A 9,435-nucleotide genomic window follows, 5' to 3' on the forward strand; every position below is an offset into this window, starting at 1 on the left:
CCTCTCTTTCCTCTCTCTCTCTCTCTCTCTCTCTCTCTCTCTCTCTCTCTCTCTCTCTCTCTCTCGCTCTCTCTCGCTCTTTCTCTCTCTCACTGTGGTGCTAGCCTATAGGGGGCAGCAGTGGCTACATCATTAAACGGGACACCATGTCGCCTTCAACAGAACACAGCGCTGGTTCACATTTTTTCATGTGTCTCCTAAAGCAATTCTTACATGCCCATGTGAATATTGAAAGAGTTTTTGTCCAGTGTAGTTGTTTCCTTTGGCCATCAAGGAGGACTGTGGATTTTATACAGTCCTTCTTCAAAGTAAAAAAAGGTTCAGCAAGGCCTCAACAGTGTGACAGTGGGTTTCTCCAGAAGTTACAGTTTGAAAAGTTAATAAGTTACTTTGGGATACCAGATTTCCTCTTTGTGTCAGTTTCACTGTGGGCATATGAGGATTATATTAAGATAGACTTTAAAACGTGAATCCATCCTTTGATGTACCACCTTTCCTTAGAGCAGTCCCAGTTGCAAGTCTTCAGTATCAACAGCACATGGAGGGATTTTTATTTGCACTCTAGTGAAAACTATAATAACATCCTTTTAAACCCCAGAACTAACAAGCGACACCTCTACAGACACCACAGATTTCCAGATGGCAAAACTGATCCGTACCAGTCACTGTTTGCTCATTTATCTTACTATATAATGACGAAAACTCTGTCTGTGCAAGTGTCTGTGTGTCTGTTCCACGTTTTTCTCCTCACTGACTTGATCAATCCATGTGAAATTTGGCACAGTGGTAGAGGGTCATGGAGGATGGGAATGAAGCAATATTACATCAATTGGCCAAAGGGGGGCGCTATAGCAACCGATTGAAATTTCAAACTTTGAATGGGCATATCTCATGCCCCATATGTCCTAGAGACATGAAACTTTGCACAGAGATGCCTCTCCTCATGAGGAACAAATTTGCCTCAAGAACCCATAACTTCCGGTTATATTGATTTTCCGCCATTTTGAATTTTTTGAAAAACACTTCAAATCAATCTCTTCCTAGGAAGTTTGACCGATCTGGATGAAACTCGGTGAACATAATCTAGGGACCAATATCTAAAGTTCCCTCTTGGCAAAAGTTGGAAAACTTACTAAAACTGAGGTTCTATAAGGCAATGAATATTGCGGAGGGCGTGGCTCATCACATAAAGGTGTATAACATCTCAAGGGTTTCACCGATCACCACGCAACTTTGTAGGCATATGACCACACATAATCTGAGGGGACCCCTCCATTATTGACCCCATCAAACAAAATGGGGGCGCTAGAGAGCTAATTTCTTATCTAGGCCCAACCACCATTTTGATTTTTACTAAACTTGGTAGATATGTAGAACAGGACGCCTCAAGGTGACTGGAGAAATTTAACTCTAATTGGCAACTGGGTGGCGCTATAACAACAGAAAAATGCTTAAAAATGGCTAAAATGTGACCGATCGCTGTGGCTTCCCCTGTGGCCCAATGTTGTTGTTTTTTTTTCTAATTTTTGGTATGACTAAGTCATGGTATGGTATGCTGTACTCAATGGGTATGGACTAGTTATCTGTAATTAAGCAAATTGCTGAAAGAATTGGTGTGATTTGTTCCTTTTGTATTGTCACACAGTGCAGAATTTGCTCTCAAACTCACAAGTTTTTATTTTATTGTCAAATACCAATGTGTACAATTTTTAAACACTATGAAAGAGATACATTATCACAAATCTACCCCCAACCTACACACGTATACCATCAGAATAATAATTATTCAAATATTATCATAAATTATTGCATAAAAATGTATACATAAGAATATACTTAATGTGAGAGCCAAATATGTCCTTTCACTTACCAGGCATTAATTGTGTTTACCATGTGTGTACAATGGGTAGCACTGTGCTGGTATTTTGAGCTTAGTGATAAAAGGTAGGACGGACATTGTTGCCATTAGGAGTTTGACCCCGGAAGGGCAGATGGTTTTTTTTACCGTTGTGGCATGGAAGTGTTCGTCATGCTAAAATTTGTGTTCAGTTTTGGTTGAAAAATGAGGACATGTACATTTATTCAACCTTATGCATGCTGGTATGAATAAATATGATGATTGTTCTGCAGCTGGAGCCTGGAGGTCATTTTCTGAACACAACACAACCAAGGAAAGTTGTGGCATCAACCAAAGCAAGCACGTCAGCCAGGTCAGGCCAGGTTAAATAGCTCAGTAGTTGCAAGTAGTAGACTTACAACTTTTTTGTGCTAGATCGGGATTGTTTTCTCAGATTTTTTTCCCTCCCTCAAAATGGTGACGTCAATCACTGCATTTTGTGATCGGCTTTAAAAGTCTCCTTTAACATATAAATGCTGGGTAAGAAGCAAACTGACAAACTGCATTAATGATAATAACAGTTTTATTGAAGTGGCACTATAAGAGTTGAAAAAGTGATTCACAAAATATGAGAAAAGAAACAACAGTAAGGTTACATGAGAGCCCAGGAGAATGAACAAGGACATGGTCACTTGGGTGGGATGGTAACAATCTGATAACATGGATCTTTGTCCATTACTGTGCAGTCTTCATACATGGGAATAATTTATCATAATACATTTAACTGTTGTTTTTCCACACCCACATGGAGACAAATAATAATGACTAGCTAAATCAGTTGACATGTATCTTTAACACAATCATAAATTAATAATAAATAAAATAAATAGGTGTAAAACAATACATTTGCAAACATACATCATTTTTCATTTTCAGCATCAATATTGTCATGAACAAATGGGTTGTAATCCACAAAAGCACTGCTGCCATACATCAAAATATTAAACACGCATCACATTAAGAGATAGTGGAACTGGGAAGAGATAGATTTCACTCTTTTTTGGGTCTCAATAATTACTGACTGATCTGACAGATGTATGTGGTGATTAATAAATACTGTGCATCCACTTGTGACTGATTGTTGATCAAAGATATGATGTATGTTCGTGAGCAGAATTAATTGTGATATGCTATCTGGTTGTTTCTTTAGTACCTATTTCTGCAGATAATTCATGTATTAATTTATTCATTTAATTTGACTCAGTATGTGACTGTGTTCAGGTGTAGCCATGGCTTAGACTATTTTGTTTGTCTCGCTTTTGAGGCATAAATATGATACCTCTGCTGGGCTTGAAGGGCCACCAGCATTTTGACTATTCATGCTTTTTCTTTCCTGAGGAATTCTACACAGATGTCCAATTCAGTTCCAAACTATGTATGACACTAAAATATGAAGACAGTTCTCGTTATTACCATGGAAACAGTGATTTGACACAATGTCTCCCATTTAATCTTATGGTAAAAAGCCCCAGGAAAAAGCTGGTAAATGGACCGCAAGTTATAATTTTCATTTATTTGTTTGTTTAGCAATTGTTTAATCTCATTCTAATCCATTTTAACAACCGACTAAAGGCTGGAAGTCAATTATATGTCAAGGAGGTGCAAATCAGTTGCATGTAACTACTGTCAGAGCTGTCTTGAGAAGTTTTTCTGGCTTCTGTTTTTAAAGTGAATGTAAATCCAGTAAAAGTATTGTCCTGTATTATTCCAAATGATGTCTAATGAATTGTGAGAACAGCTTCCTGAATGGTGATGCTGCAGCAACCAGCTACATTTGAAAACACTGAAAAGAAATCAGACAAATGTGCTTTGAAACATACAGTGATCACACTGAACATTACAAAGTATCTGTCGTCGCTGAATGTAAATGAGGATAACTGAAGAGACAGTTTCACAGGTCACCACTGATAACTGAGATTATTGAACCGAGTTGATCGGCTGTACCAGGTCTTCCAGTTTCTCATGGAGGCTTTTTGCAGAAACCTTCACAGGTGGTGAACAGAAGTTCTTCTTTCCCTAAAGGGAAAAGCACATGGATATTAATGACCCTGTAGAAAACAGGACAACACAACTCCTCACAGGTTTTTAGCCTCTTGTAGCTCATAGTTTTGGTTTTAGTGGATTGAGGCAACTGTTACCCAACACACTAGCTATTACAAGTCAATAAAGCCCTAATATGTTAAGGCTGTCTGTTTGTATGTCACATAATACTGCTCTTTGCTGACCTATGTCCTAATGTTAGTGTCGTTAAGACAAGTTCAAATGCTGACCTGTGCCTGTTCATTAGTTTAGAGATGAGGCAGATCCAAACTACCATCTGAAGGCAAGAACACTTTGATTTAAAGCACACACTCTCAATTTTTGTCTGTCTTGAAACAATAGTTATAGCCTGTATTTACACTGAAGCGGCTTTTACTGGCTGTAGTCGTTCCTCCTGTTCATATTGTCCGCATCACATCTGAAAGTCTGAACAAAGGTCCAGACTGAGTTATTCCTTAAAGCAACTACAATACTCATTTAACATGACAATAGCCTGCAAGACACTCCAATAATTTAGTCTGGGGAAGGCTTCACACCTGTAATTTTGGTTTAGATCAAACTGAAAAGTCAGAAAGTCTGGACCAAAAGAGGTAGGTGTAAAGGGCTCATAGAGATCCCCTCATAATGTGCTTCTAATGTCAGTGATGGGGGACAAAATCCTCAGTCTAAATCTTAAAGTTTACCAAAGCTCAAATGATGCCTCACATTGGCTTCAACTAAACTTAACAGCCTCACACAACATAATGAGGAATGTGGATTATGTCAAATGTCACAAACACTAAAAGCACATAGAGGATTGTTTTTACTGGCCAGTATGAACAGGAGGAACGATTAGAGCAAGAAAAATGTGGGAAAATGTGCACCTCTCCTTTAAAGCATAAATTGGATGTCTCACCTCAATTTGTCCAAATCTGTTTGGACCCTGACACCTAGTGGTATAAGGGTGATATTTGACTGGAAATCTGTCACTGATGGGTCTTTGATGCCAGAAGATATAGTATTACAGTAGTACATCTGTCTCAGATCTGCTCTCATTCAGATGCCAAGCCTGAGTATCTGTGTACACATGGTACCAGGATTCAGTTGCTAGTGTCATTGAAAGTCTATAAAAAGCTATTTGGTCGAGTTGAATGATTTTACAGCTATTTTTCCATATTTGAAAATATTTAAATCATACTAAAGAATTTAGATTGTATACCTTTAGATTTTACATTGCACCATATGTTTCTGTAGTACCTACTCAACAGGCATTTTTCCTGTGTGGTATCAATATAATACAGCTATTGCTTAAAGTGTGTGATACTATTTTTCTTGCTTTCAACTGCAACTTATTTCATTATTAGTTGTTGCCTCCTGTCAGAGACTCTTCAAACTGCAGGGAAAAGTATTTCTAGACTGATTTGAACACAGTTAATTAGATATTTCATAGTACACCCACAATGACTGTGATGGTTATGAACTGAAGTAAAGACATAGCACTACAGCATTATCAGCCAAATGCCACAGTATGTTAATCATATTAGATTTTGTTTAATACATCTAAAACTGTTTTTAACAAATGAATAACCACAGCCTCCTTGAGTCTCTGATATAGCGAGTCAGCTGCAGTGCAATGCTAACATTGTAGTGTTGTTATATTTACACACAAACATAAATCATCAACCATGGTCACTTACACTGAGACACTTTGGGATCGTTCTATTCAGTGCTTTGATCATGTGTTTGACGGATATGTGACTGGAAAAGCTGGTGTCCAGGGACTGCAGGCCTTTAATGAAATATCCAGTAGAGGCACATTCCTGTCCAGAAGACAGACATGGCAGCGTTAGTATACAGTTGCTATGACATATATATAGCAACCTCTGCATTGTAGTAATCTCACATATATTTGATTAATCATTGTTTTATTTAAAAAGAAACATCGAGCAATGTTAAGCGCTCGAGTGTCTGCTACTTAACAGGGCTATGGCAACCGCTGGAGATATTAGGTCATAATTCAACACATTCAAATTGGACTGTTTTGGCCCCAAAAAAGAACAAAAACTTTTGATCAATTTCAGGCTTAAAAGAACAACTTCTGGTTCAGTCCCACCCATTGCCAGTTTAAGCCACACCCACTTCTGGTTAAACACCACCCATTCTGAGTACAGGTACAGATACCGATAATTTTGTTGGTTGAATAGATCCAGATGCAGATACAGATACAGATAATGATGTACTCACTCATCCCTAGTAAAAAGGAATATAATTTCAGTTATATAACAAAAATATGTGAGGATGGGGCTTTTAGCTTTGCACAAAGATCTCAAAAGTTACAAATCTTTGCCGGATAGCAACTCTGAGGTTTTTCTTCATTCTTGAGTTCAGAAGCAGTTAAGGAAATAATCTAAACTCTTTGTCCGTGAGCTAGCCACTGCTAAATCACTGTGTGGCACCTTGTTAGGCAGTGACATCTAGTGGCCATAGTAATTATTATGGGAGCAAAGGAGGAATTCAGATAGCATAGTATAAAGAGCAACAAAACCCGCTTAGGGTGACTGATCAAACAAATACTGGACCAGGAGAGAGGTGTTCGTATCCCGTGTGAAACCAGAAATCAACGCAGAGTTATTTTAACAATGAAAAACAGGATATCAATGTATGCCATATGACGCGTGTTACATGAGTGATTTCATGTGAGATATATGACGTGCAATTTTAAGCGTTAAAAATCAGCCCTCATACAGTTGTCTTGAATGGAGAAACTAACTATAGAGACCAAAGAGGTTTTTTGTACAAGACTGTAAACATGTTTATGTTGTTTAACTTGGGCATTTTAACATGGGAGTATATGGAGACTGACTCCTTTTGGAGCCAGCTTGAAGTGGCCATTAGAGGAACTGCAGTTTTTGGCACTTTGCATTGGCTTCATTTTTCAGCCCCAGAAGTTGCTGCTTGCTCATGGCCTACATCTGTGCTGGATGCTCAGAGATGAAAATATTCCATCTTCTCATCTGAGTTTTTTTGGAAAATGTTTCCATATGTCAAAATGATTGACACATGGGAAACAAACTCTGAGCGGCACACATTTAAAATATCTGTATCAGGATATTCATCACTTACAATTATTCATCTCCCATTACGTTATTCATGATAATCATCTCTCTGTTTCAACACACACACACACACACAGCTTACCTCTTGTGTTACGTTGAGGTTAAAACACGTGCATCTTCTATCCTGAGGAGACTGTGGAGATTATGTTAAAAGGTCATCAAAAATGAAGTCCGCCATGTCTGAGATGTCTTTTTTTGTTACAGTCAGTTCCTTTTGTTTTATGGAGCAGATTCTAAAATAGCTATAACATATGTTATTTTTATACAATGAAAATAATTAAATTGGATATTTTGCCTCTGTAGGCAGTTGGAAGATGAAAGCGAAGCATTATTTGGCTCTGACACAAATGTGTGGAAAAAGGAGGTGATAGGAAAATAATGCATCTACCAATCAACATAGCTGTGCACAAGCAACAGAAATTGGTTCAGATGAGATAACAGCGAAGCAAAGAGGAAGTGGTAAGATGTCGTGGTGCTGAAGCTGTGTATGCGCACTGACGAAAAGAACAGTCTGACATGCATCATACAGAGCACGACTGAACATGTCTGCAGTGTAAACCAGCTACTCATAATCTTTCTTGTGTTTTCATAGACAAATTACATTACCTTTATTTTCGTATGGTATTTGTGGGCATACATTAACATTTAAATCAGAAAACTATATTTGCCCTGTTCCCACTATGTCATGGAATGACACTGGGATTACAACACAATGGAAGAATTCAGATTTGTGATACTTTAAGAGAATACACAAAGCATTTTCAACCCTGCTAGACATTGTGCATTAAGTTAATATTTTCTCACAATATAAATTTCCCTTACATCCTATCCAGAATTAGAAATGGACAGCTTTGTTTCATTCTCCGAGAGTATGATATTGAATTCATAGCATGGCATTATTGTTTACAGTGGCAGGTCACAAGTGCTAGTGCTCTGTATATGAGTTTAATGTCATTAAATAAGCAACGTCTCTCAAAAGAAACCGCAACTGAATTTCAGGTTACTTAATCAGAAAACAGTTTAAAGACTTATGACGGAGAGAAAAAAAGTGACGAAGCAAAGAGGAAGAGCTGGGGCCATGAAGTCAAAGTTAGAGCAACAGGAGATGTCAAAGGTCACATCATGGTAGACTTACAGTGATATGAACTGAGCTGCAGTTGTCAGAACAGTTGTAATGCTGTCAATCCAAACGAGAAACAAAGTTAAAAAAATCTCAGCATCAGCATTAGCTAGTCAACAGAGTCCCTGCAGTAAAAACTCATGGGCTGCAATCACACGGTAAATCTATGTAACACTTCACCCACACATCATCTGTTTTTCTTGTTGGCTTTTACAACAAGTGGAAAGGGTGCATGTAACATGCCAGTCATCAGGGTTTGTCAGTGATATTACAAAGTCACACTTGTCACACACACATATACACACTAGACCAAGCTTTACCCTGGACATAGTTAAACACAGCTTATTATATCTATAATGCTATACTGCACTATCGCTTTAATTCATAAACTGAAGATCATAATATCTTATCCGCAATGTCAAAATAAATTACCACCACATTTAATGACTGTCAATACAATTCTCTGGCCTGCAACACACTATTTATGTGATACAAGCTACTTAATATACAACATATGATGAGAATGATGCCACATTACCTTCACTCTCGCTCCAAAGTCTTTCACATTGCGGGTGAACTCGGACATGTCTCCACACAAGTTTGCAGAGGATGATGGCTGAAAAGAGATGAAAAGAAGCAGCAGCAGTAGAGGCAGCATCCTTGGAGGGGAGGTAGAGGACCCAATTATATATATTAGGATTACTACAGAGGTTCTAGCTCACAATGAGAATGCCTATATTTGAATTCTTGTCTTGTCGAGAATAGGTAAGGTCCGCCCAAACCTGTATTAAGGTTCTAAGTCTTGTTGCCTGTAGTACACAGCTCAACCTTCTCCTGAGGCTTTGTCAATGGATGGGCAACAGGTTTGCAGCTTATAAGACATCAGGATGTGACATTTCCAAACTATTGGGGAATCCCTGCACTTTATTGTCCATGGTTAAATTAATTAATTTTGTTGTCTAGATGCTCCCACACAGTTCATCTTTACTCACCAGGACCTATGGTAAAAGTGATACAGCATGTGTGATATCGCTAGCCACATATCAGTGAGATCTGACTGCTTATGACTGTTGCGGCATTTCCTCACATCTGTGAAGACCTGGCCGCCACTGCACAGAGGAAATCAAGCCAGATACTTTCTCCTCTGCAGTTTAAAGATGGTGGATAGAACTGAAGCCATGTTTTCATACAGCCAGTGTACCAATGGAAGGGTATCTGCGCTAGCTGTGTGTTAGGTAACACATAGCAAGTGCTATCCTATGTAACTATTGTGGCCCCTTATC

At 38.4% G+C, this 9,435-nt stretch overlaps 1 long non-coding RNA gene across 1 annotated transcript; it reads right to left on the reverse strand.

Moving 5' to 3' along the window:
- Positions 1–3,553: 3,553 nt before the first annotated feature.
- On the reverse strand, positions 3,554–7,165 carry LOC144463881 (uncharacterized). Its single transcript, XR_013491877.1, has 3 exons — positions 7,115–7,165; positions 5,614–5,736; positions 3,554–3,913 (listed from the first exon to the last, which is right to left on the reverse strand). It is a non-coding gene; the product is annotated as an uncharacterized LOC144463881 (long non-coding RNA).
- Positions 7,166–9,435: the final 2,270 nt, after the last annotated feature.

The sequence above is a fragment of the Epinephelus lanceolatus genome, chromosome 7, assembly GCF_041903045.1.
Source record: "Epinephelus lanceolatus isolate andai-2023 chromosome 7, ASM4190304v1, whole genome shotgun sequence".
Classification (NCBI taxonomy): domain Eukaryota; kingdom Metazoa; phylum Chordata; class Actinopteri; order Perciformes; family Serranidae; genus Epinephelus; species Epinephelus lanceolatus.